Source organism: Syngnathus leptorhynchus, chromosome 1 (genome assembly GCF_054491065.1).
Source record: "Syngnathus leptorhynchus isolate UIUO chromosome 1, UIUO_Slep, whole genome shotgun sequence".
Lineage (NCBI taxonomy): Eukaryota > Metazoa > Chordata > Actinopteri > Syngnathiformes > Syngnathidae > Syngnathus > Syngnathus leptorhynchus.
Genome location: NC_141195.1, coordinates 5,740,083 through 5,749,261, shown reverse-complemented (window position 1 = coordinate 5,749,261; position 9,179 = coordinate 5,740,083).

Genomic DNA, 9,179 nt, shown 5'->3' with positions numbered 1-9,179 from the left:
ACTGCAACTACTGAACACAATGGAGGGGAGTGTTCGAGTGTTTTAAAAGGCATCTTTCCTCATGAAACTCTTTGCAGTGATGGAGAAGATGTCCTTTAAATATTGAGCTTAAAATGAATGAAGAAAAAACAGAGAATTTTGTTCACAAATTTATCTCTCCAGAATCCAATGTTGCGGCTATCACATTTTTTTTTAAAAACTGTCAATTAATTGATAGTTTAAAAAATAAATCCTAATATTTGGATTAAGTATGTCGAAGCAATTTCATAAAAAGACATTTCAAACTGAATTAACCTTTTATTCTCAAATTTCAACCATCTCACTGGCCTTTGAGAAGTCTGCCTTACATTTAACTACTAAAACTTTAGTGAGCAAATAACTACAATCTTAGCAGCTACATGCTTCTGCTTGGTGATATTATACATATTTATAACAATAGTTTTAAGACTTATTTGTATACTCTTGATCTGGAGATTTCTTGATAAGGACCCCACTTCACCGAAGACATCTTGTAGCGCTTCATCAACTCATTCATTGCCATTGATGGCTGTAGATGTCCAATATCCACTTTAAATAGACTCGCAGTGAACAAGTTAATATATATTTGAAAGTAGCCCCTCCGTCCATATTAACTGCTGTGTGTTCTCTCCCACTGCGGCGCAAACGCCCATATGCTGCAGAATCACAATACAAGCTCTACGAGTGACAAAAGATTCTCGGATTCCATCGTGTGCGGCTGTTTTGCATATGATAAGATATACATCTAACATGCACTGTATGGGTGTGTTGGATGCATTTGTCCCAATGAGGCCAATGTTCTGCTCAGCATGTGCGAGCCTTGCGTGGCCACCCCCTTCGTTCCTTGTTTTTTGCTCTATTCACTTCCTTCCTCTTCATCTTCCCCAACAACTTCAGGCCCATCCCCCTTCTCTGTCACAGCAGCCCCTCAGAATGTGGATGGAGAGGAGGAAATAGGTCCTCTTGTGTGGGTTTGTCCTTCTCAGCCATTGGCACCACCTGGAGCCCAACGCGGGGACTGAACAACAATGCATGCACATGATGCGTGTGAATTGAAACTCCCATGTGGAAAAGTAGTCAATATTTCCAGAGATCCTTTTAGAATTTTCTACAATTCCATTTTTTTGTAATTTTGCCAATTAAGATGAAGGTGAAAATGCATTTTCTTGTGATTGGGGCAAAGGCTTAAATCTGAATGAGTCCACATTCCTCACTCTGGTGGCTTTACAATTAGTGAGTGCACAAAAATGTCCATCCATCCATTTTCTGTACCGCTTTGTCCCCACGGGGGTCGCGGGCGTGCTGGAGCCTATCCCAGCCGTCATCGGGCAAGTAGGCGGGGGACACCCTGAACTGGTTGCCAGCCAATCGCAGGGCACATCGAGACGAACAACCATCCGCACTCACACCTAGGGGCAATTTGGACTGTTCATTCGGCCTACCAAGCATGTTTTGGGGAGGTGGGAGGAAACCGGAGTGCCCGGAGAAAGGCCACGCAGACACGGGGAGAACATGCAAACTCCACACAGGGAGGGCCGGAGGTGGAATCGCACCCTTCTAACTGTGAGGCGGACGTGCTAGCCAGTGTGCCAGCGAGCCACCCACAAAAATGCCAATTTTCAAATTTCAATTTAAAAAAAAAAAGTATTCTTGAACTTGCTTAAAATTCCCTTGTGGCAAGAAGTAAAGGCGATGACGTATGAGCTCGTTAATGATTTGTTACCCACCGCCTAATTTACATGGCAACAGTTGAATAAGGAGCTTACCGCCATCTTTTTTTTTTTTTTCCCACTTAAAGTACTGGTCTACTGGGAACCTACGTTCAGAGAAGCCACCCAAGGAACTGGTGAGACGGTTTGGAATCCAAACTAAAATCTCCCACTTTGCTCATCGTCTCCTGGCTCTCGAACTGTGCCGCAGCTCGAAGCAGACAGATCCTATTAAGCATCTCAGTGGGAGGGACGGTCAGCGTGGGGGTCTTAGCCCACTTTTTCATGCTCACACTGATGTCCCTTTCCCTTCTTCATATATCCTTGCCCTCTGGCACGCACTTTCTAGCAATCCGCTGTGTTTAAACCGCAAATGCTGATGCAGCCGAACCGGCTGACAGATGTGGACAGAACCATCCATTGCCGGCTAAGTTTCACCTTCCCTAGCGTTGGATGGGGCTGAGTAACAAACATGTTCGCACGCCACTCACATCCTCCATACGAGAGGATGAAGAAAGCATGAAGGAGGGACGGACACATCCACTGGGAGGAGTGAAGAAAGTGTGGGAGTAGCAAGGTGGGTGGAGACCCAAATGTGTGTGGGCGTCTTTTCCCCTTGTGAGAGGGGGTGGATGGAGGTTAGGGGGCGGGGGGGATGGGGCCTTTTATGAGTAGTATCTGAGTCACACAAACACAGGAAGTAGCGCGTGCAGCTTGTTTGGTGAGCACACTGCTGTATTTATGTTGAGGTCCCAAATGCAGACAATAATTGGAGCTCTCAAAATACTTCATTTTACCTTCTATCGTCTCTGAGTCAACTTTACATCGCCACATCCTGACATTTGAGCATCACTCACCCTGTGACTCAAGCGTTTGATATTTTCAAGGGTGAAAACAGAGTTCTATTTGAAACTCGTTTTGGCACCAACACTCACAATCATGACTCATCTTTTGAATAGTAGAATTATTTGAGAAATGTATTTTTATTTATGTGATGCACGAGACTATTTCAAATCTTAATGTACAATGTTGACCCTTATTTACATTGTGCTGTGAGTGGAAGGTCAGAGGTCAAGCGCTCCGGTAGTTCAGTGTACTTGAAAATGCAGTTGCCTTTCAAGAGTCAGTGTTGTCTATTATAGTTGACAGTGAACTCGTGGTTTGTATGTCTGCCTTAAAGTTCCAATGCCCTGGTTCCAATTTGGGCACAGACCCTCAGGTGTACACTTTGCATGATCTACCTGTGCTTGTGTGCCGCCCACATTTAAAAACAACAACAACAACAACAACAACAACAACAACACGTGCCTTATTTTTATTTAAGGTTTTATATTGTCCACAGGCATGTGTGTGAATGGCGGAGTCTCTTAATTCGAATGCTGTCTTGTGATATATTTATGGAACAGACTTTGCACATCAACGTTAGTTTATTAATCCTTTTTTTAAAAAGTCAAACTAAAATTCTTTTTTTTGGTTCTTGGGACCAATCCTAGAATCAGAATCAGAATCAATTTGATTGGCCAAATATAGTGAAGCAGAGTCGTCAAGCAATTTAAAGCCACAAATAGTGTGGTAATTATGATTCAATAAAAACTGTGCAAATAATGCAGCGTTCAAAGCTACAATTCTGACAGTGTCACAAAAGGGATGTGCAAAATTGACAAAAAAAATCCAATTATTGAAATTTGAGTAAAGTGTGAGGGAGTTTGTAGTGAAAAGGAAGAAGGTATGAGAATATGTGATAGTTTTCCTCCGGAATTACAAAAACATGCACATTAGGTTGAATTTGTCCATAGGTGTGAATGTGAGGATAAATGGTTGGTTTAGTACAATTGGCTGGTTACCAGTAAAGGGTTATTCAACCTTTTAATATGCTATTTATTTATTTATTTATTTATTTATTTATTTATTTATTTATTTATTTATTTATTTATTTATTTATGCAATTAAAATCGGGCTTTCTGGTTCTCTGTCTAACACAATAATTCGAACCAATATCCCCCCCTGGTGTTGATACACTTAACATACAACTATTGCAAGGCGCAGAAATAATATCATCCACCAGAGAGCAGTCGTATACCGTGAAATCTTCACATCATGTCATTAGCCGTTCAGATTTTGCGGTGTTTTTTTAAAGATGATGTTGATGATGAATTACAAAATACAGAATAGGCATCTGTAAAGAATACAAGCAATGTTTTGCCATACAGTTTAGTGCCTTCTGAAGCTTGCTCTTCACAAAACCAGAAGCATTTTGAATTGAATTGAAACTTAATTCCTGCTCTGAAGCTCATCAGGTGGACAGAAGGTCAGTGCTGACATGAGTGTATGTTTCGGCATTTTTGGCGTCACCTTGCACCATGGAGGTGCATATGAAAAAAAAAATATGCATTTGTTTATTTGTTTATCTTTCTTGCACGGTTCCTCTCTTTTACCTGATTGATCAAACAGGAAGGGGATCCTCCTCTGCCCACGTTGAGCGCTATCATATTCCAACAAAGCCACTGCAATCCCCAGAGATAGGCGACAGTCCTGGCGGGATTTGTGCTTGCTACATCTGGAAGACGATCAGTGTTCTATTATCAACACTTTTGTTTATTTGCAGCGAGAAAGGGGGCACAGAATCCAGTCACTGATGTGACTGCAAACCACCACAACAAATAAAAGCTGGGCTGGTGGATAACGGTGTTTACAGACTTCTTCAAATAGGTGCAAGGCTCAGCTGCAGAGTTGAGTGGCTTCAACATTTGTCCTATCGATTCCACTTTAACTGTCCTCCTGTCGGGAAGGTTGGACAAAAGGCACCACTGCCTGTCACAACAGACCAAACTAATTTTACAGGAACAAATATTGGCAGGGGCGTATGATGACTTTGAAGTAGGGAGAGGTTTTGTGCTCTCTTTCTTTCTGACAACATACACTGTAGATTGATCAAATGCAATGATAACGTAGCATAAAAAAAAAAAAAGGCAAACAGAGCTGATGAACCTTAAATCTGGTTTATTTTTTGCACTAATTAATGGCTCCCTGGCCAGCAATTTTCAAAAGTTTTCAAAAATCATTTTTTGCTTCAAGCTTTTATTTCTCTCCATGAATGTTGATCAAAATGCTTTCATACATGAGTGCCATTATATTAAGTGTAACATTAATTTTCTAGCTTAATACTAACATACAGTATAAAACACCATAGGCACGCTAACAGAAATGAGCACACACACCTAATTCCAGCAGTTTTACCACCCTGAAGGTTATTCTTACAATAACACAGCAACATGCATGTCTTCCGCCATGTGCATTTTGATTTTCAAATCATATTTTCATATATGGAATTACCACCACAAAGATAGTGGCGAGTGTTGTGTGTGGAGTTCTGCCTTATCGCTCAATGTGAAGGAGCCCTAAGGGTTAAACATCTGAGTATTAGAATTCCTGGAGGTTACTTCAGCTTCAGGTTACTGACTATGTACTTCTTCTTGATATCATCGATTAATTCCTACTGTTTCAAGATAAGACATACACTCCACAGGGGACAACACACTATATCCTATTTGTACATGTAGTCTGCACTGCTTTTGATTGAACAATATTTTTATTTGATTTGATTTCATCTTTAAAAGATACAGCTTATGTACCCGTACAGAATATGCTAGCGGTACAAAAATTCATCTTTGTTTGCTGCTTTACGTTTACACATATCTGACGTGGCAAAATGAGTGATGGAGACCTGAATAGTGTGTCAGGTCCAATATCACCTGACAGGTCATCTCCCTGACACCAGGATGTCCATCTCTTGACCACATGATAGTGTTGGGTATCCCACACCGGCGTACGTCAGATAGCTGTCTATTGATGAATGATTAGAGTTGCTGAGGATGAAGTGGGCCACCGCCACCCACGGGGGTCTAGCTGAGACGGATGGGCCCATTTGTAATGCAGAGGGGCCACCGCAGCAGCATTAACTATTCAAGTGTGGTTATCCCCGGGTAATGGTACGCCGGCAGCACTGCAACCGAGTCCCACAAGAGAAAGTGCAATTCTAATGTTGATAAATGGGACCTCCGTCTGTGGATTATAAGGTCCGTTCTCCGTTTTGACTGATTATCTGCTAAACGCCACGTGTGGCTGCTAAAGAATGCGCAGTCTCAGGGAAAGCAGCGTAAAATGACACAAACACATGCTATGTCGTCACAACGACAGTGTATGACCTAAACATTTGAAGTCATATGCATTTGTACTTTAAATTGGATTTGGTGGTTGCCTCCAGCTACTTAGCTGACTGATTGATTCAATTAAAGCTCACCTTGATGGATTACTCCATCTTCCCATTCCATGCCCCTTCCTCAATATGGGAGCAAAAAAATTGTGCTTGCCAAAATGTATTTGTAAAATCAAACAAGTTGCAACAAAGTTGTACAAAAAATATTCTTCACCTTTACCTGGGGCCCTGGGAAGATGAAAGACTTTCTGTGAAAACGCTCTAACTTTGTGAACTCTCCCAACACATAAATGTTCAATGTTCTCCTGTCTTGTCACCTTGCAGTCCATTTTCTGTCCTCACAGTGGATTGGGATGAGGATGCACCAGGAGTGCAGGATTGAGACATCTATTCTCTGTAGGGATAGGCAGAGTGGTGCTCGACCTGCTCACTGAATAAATCATTGCTTAGCATTTTCGCGAGCTGCGGTCCAATTAACCAAAGGGGACTGTGAATAAATGCAGTTAGGTGGCGTGATTAATTACTGGATATGAAAACAGACCCAAAGCAAGTGAGCTTTCACTTTACAGAGTTTAGCTTCCCCGGCGAAAAGCATTGTTTGGTTTGGAAATTGCAAACATAAAGAACAGCTAAAAATGCAGACACCCACAAAAGCAACATAGCTTTCACACATTTCACACACTGATCATCTCATAAAGAATCCTTATGCAACACGTGAAAGGAATAATTGAGAGGAGAAACGTCGACAGGTTTCACCTCGAGGATGAGCCCTTGAATAGCAAATTGGGATGCAATTATTTCCTTTTATATTCCCCGTGTAACTCTTAGTTGTACAAGTGCAGCACATTTCAATATTGCCTTTAATTGAACGTAAAAGGCAGAAGAAAGGTGGAAGGGGGAAGGTTAATGCGGCTGACGCAAAGGGGAAACAGCCCTGGAAGTCTTGCCTTGTCACCTCCTGCCGACTTTGCAGCCCCTATGAGGAGCCAATTAGCCTCAGTCAGTAATCAGAACAGAACCACGCAGAGCCCGAGTTCTGCCCTCACTCTCTGGGACGATTAAAGGCCTCTCCAAGACAACTGCTGGCAATGACCTTCGTCTTTCTATCAATAACTGACTTGCACTCAGGCCTCTGACTGCTGCCGCCTCCGATAGAAAGGTCACCTGGGAAGTAACTAATGAAACTGGAGGAAAGAAGAGACACGGATGTAATTAGACCAAGCACTGGTACAAAGTTTTCAAAAAAAAAAGAAAATAACCAGCCTGACTTTTATATATTTGTGCCACTTGGCGGGAATAGGAAGCTGTCGTTTTCCGAGGTTTGTCATTTACGTCAATCAAAGGAAAATCCGAATTAACAAATGTATTTGACAGATTTCAGTCAGAAGAAGACCGGAATATCAAATAGAAACATTTGAACACCGGTTAAAAAAAAAATCAAACTGGCTTCATTCCAACCACCCATGTGCTGTGGTTTTTGATTTTACCGTTATCATGTGTTTGTACCAAAATGTGCCTTTCTGTTCTAGATACCAAATTCAATACCAGGCAAGCAGTGATAACCCACCCTGACTCATCCTCATTAGAGCCGCCGCAAAGACGGTTTAGCATTGATGGATTGGTAAGAACTATCACAAGTAAAACCAATTAAGATAAGCGTGAATGTTCAGTGCACTTTATTTTGCATCTTCCCACTCAGTCATAGTTCCATTTTTTGATCATTGGGACACATACTGTACATTTGTATAACAAGAAAACCTTTATTTTGTTATTTTTCCTGGGGCTGCTGAGTGGTAATCCTGTTCACTACGCCTTATTTCTCGGTGTAAATCTATTTATGGGTTCATCCGAGGCAGCCTTTCCTTCCATAATGTATAGCTTCATCTTACATAAAAATACACTCTAGGTTTAGTCTGACTCCAACGTCTTCCAATGAGTCCAGCCAAACATGACTTATCCTGTAGAGGTGTTTTTGGTGGCTTTTTTTTCCCCGATAACGTGAACGACTCTCGGATCCAGCTATGAACATTTCTCTGAACCGGATTACATTCACACACGATATTCTCATTTGAGATAATCTCTGGCAAGGGATAAAAGAATGAGGAGAAGGTTCTCAGTAGAGAAGGGATATTGGTGATCAGATAAAATTCAAAGAATTTGATAGAATGGCTGCCATACACAGAAATGTAAATTATAATATTATCATATTATGTGCCTACATGGATTTCTTATCGGAACTGTGCACCACCCACCAAAAGATGGCTTGCGAACCACTTTTGGGTCCCAACCCACCAATTGAGAATCACAGCTTTAGAGGTCCCACTGTAATTATGTTTTGCAGACTCAGTGGAAAAAACAAAACAATGTCATTGTAACATGTTGGGAATTTCAGTTTTTTTTTTGGCTATGGCTTAGTAGTGCATGTTGTGAGTGTGTGTGTATGTGTGAGTTTTTATTTTATTTTATTTTATTGATTGATATCCGTTCCCTGTGATGTCATCTGAGGTGTACTGTCTTCAAGATGAATGGGTGCAAAAAGAAATGTGACTGAACATTCTTTATTCGAAGCTGGGAGAGGCAAGTAAATTATAAATTAGATGCCATATTTTTTTTGATAAATAAACCATGAACATGCCTTGTTTCTTAGGCGCTGGAGTTGCTATTCAGAATGACACTTGAAATATTGTCAAAATATTTAAAAGGGAAAAAATAAATAAAAGCATAGCACTATTAATTCTGTCCCATAATCACAGCAGGCCTAGCCATCTGCCTGACAAGAAAACATAATGGTCCATCATACAATATGACTGCAGTGTCATTTCCTGTCTCATCATGTGACATGTGATGCATAAAAAGAATATCTGGTGTGTGTGCAATATGGATTTTAAGGGCATTAGAAGATGCAGTGAGCGATCCATCAATTTGTGTTCAAGTAGCGCAAATGAGCAAAAGCAGACACGTTTATCCCTCATGGGTGCTCGAGTGTGATATAAATATAGAGGAATTATTGAACTCTGATGGCCATTGAGCTGAGAATGTGTCATCTCTGACAGCGTCGCAACAGGAATACGTTGTTGTTTGAGCTGCAATTGGCTGACGACCCTTTCGGATTGGACAAGTTCAGCTGTCAAGAGCTAGGAAAAAACATTTTTCTTGATTATTCAGGATGAGATCAGATGAATTTGATTCTGATATTTTACAAGACAATCAGACATCAAAAATACGGTTTGTGGAGC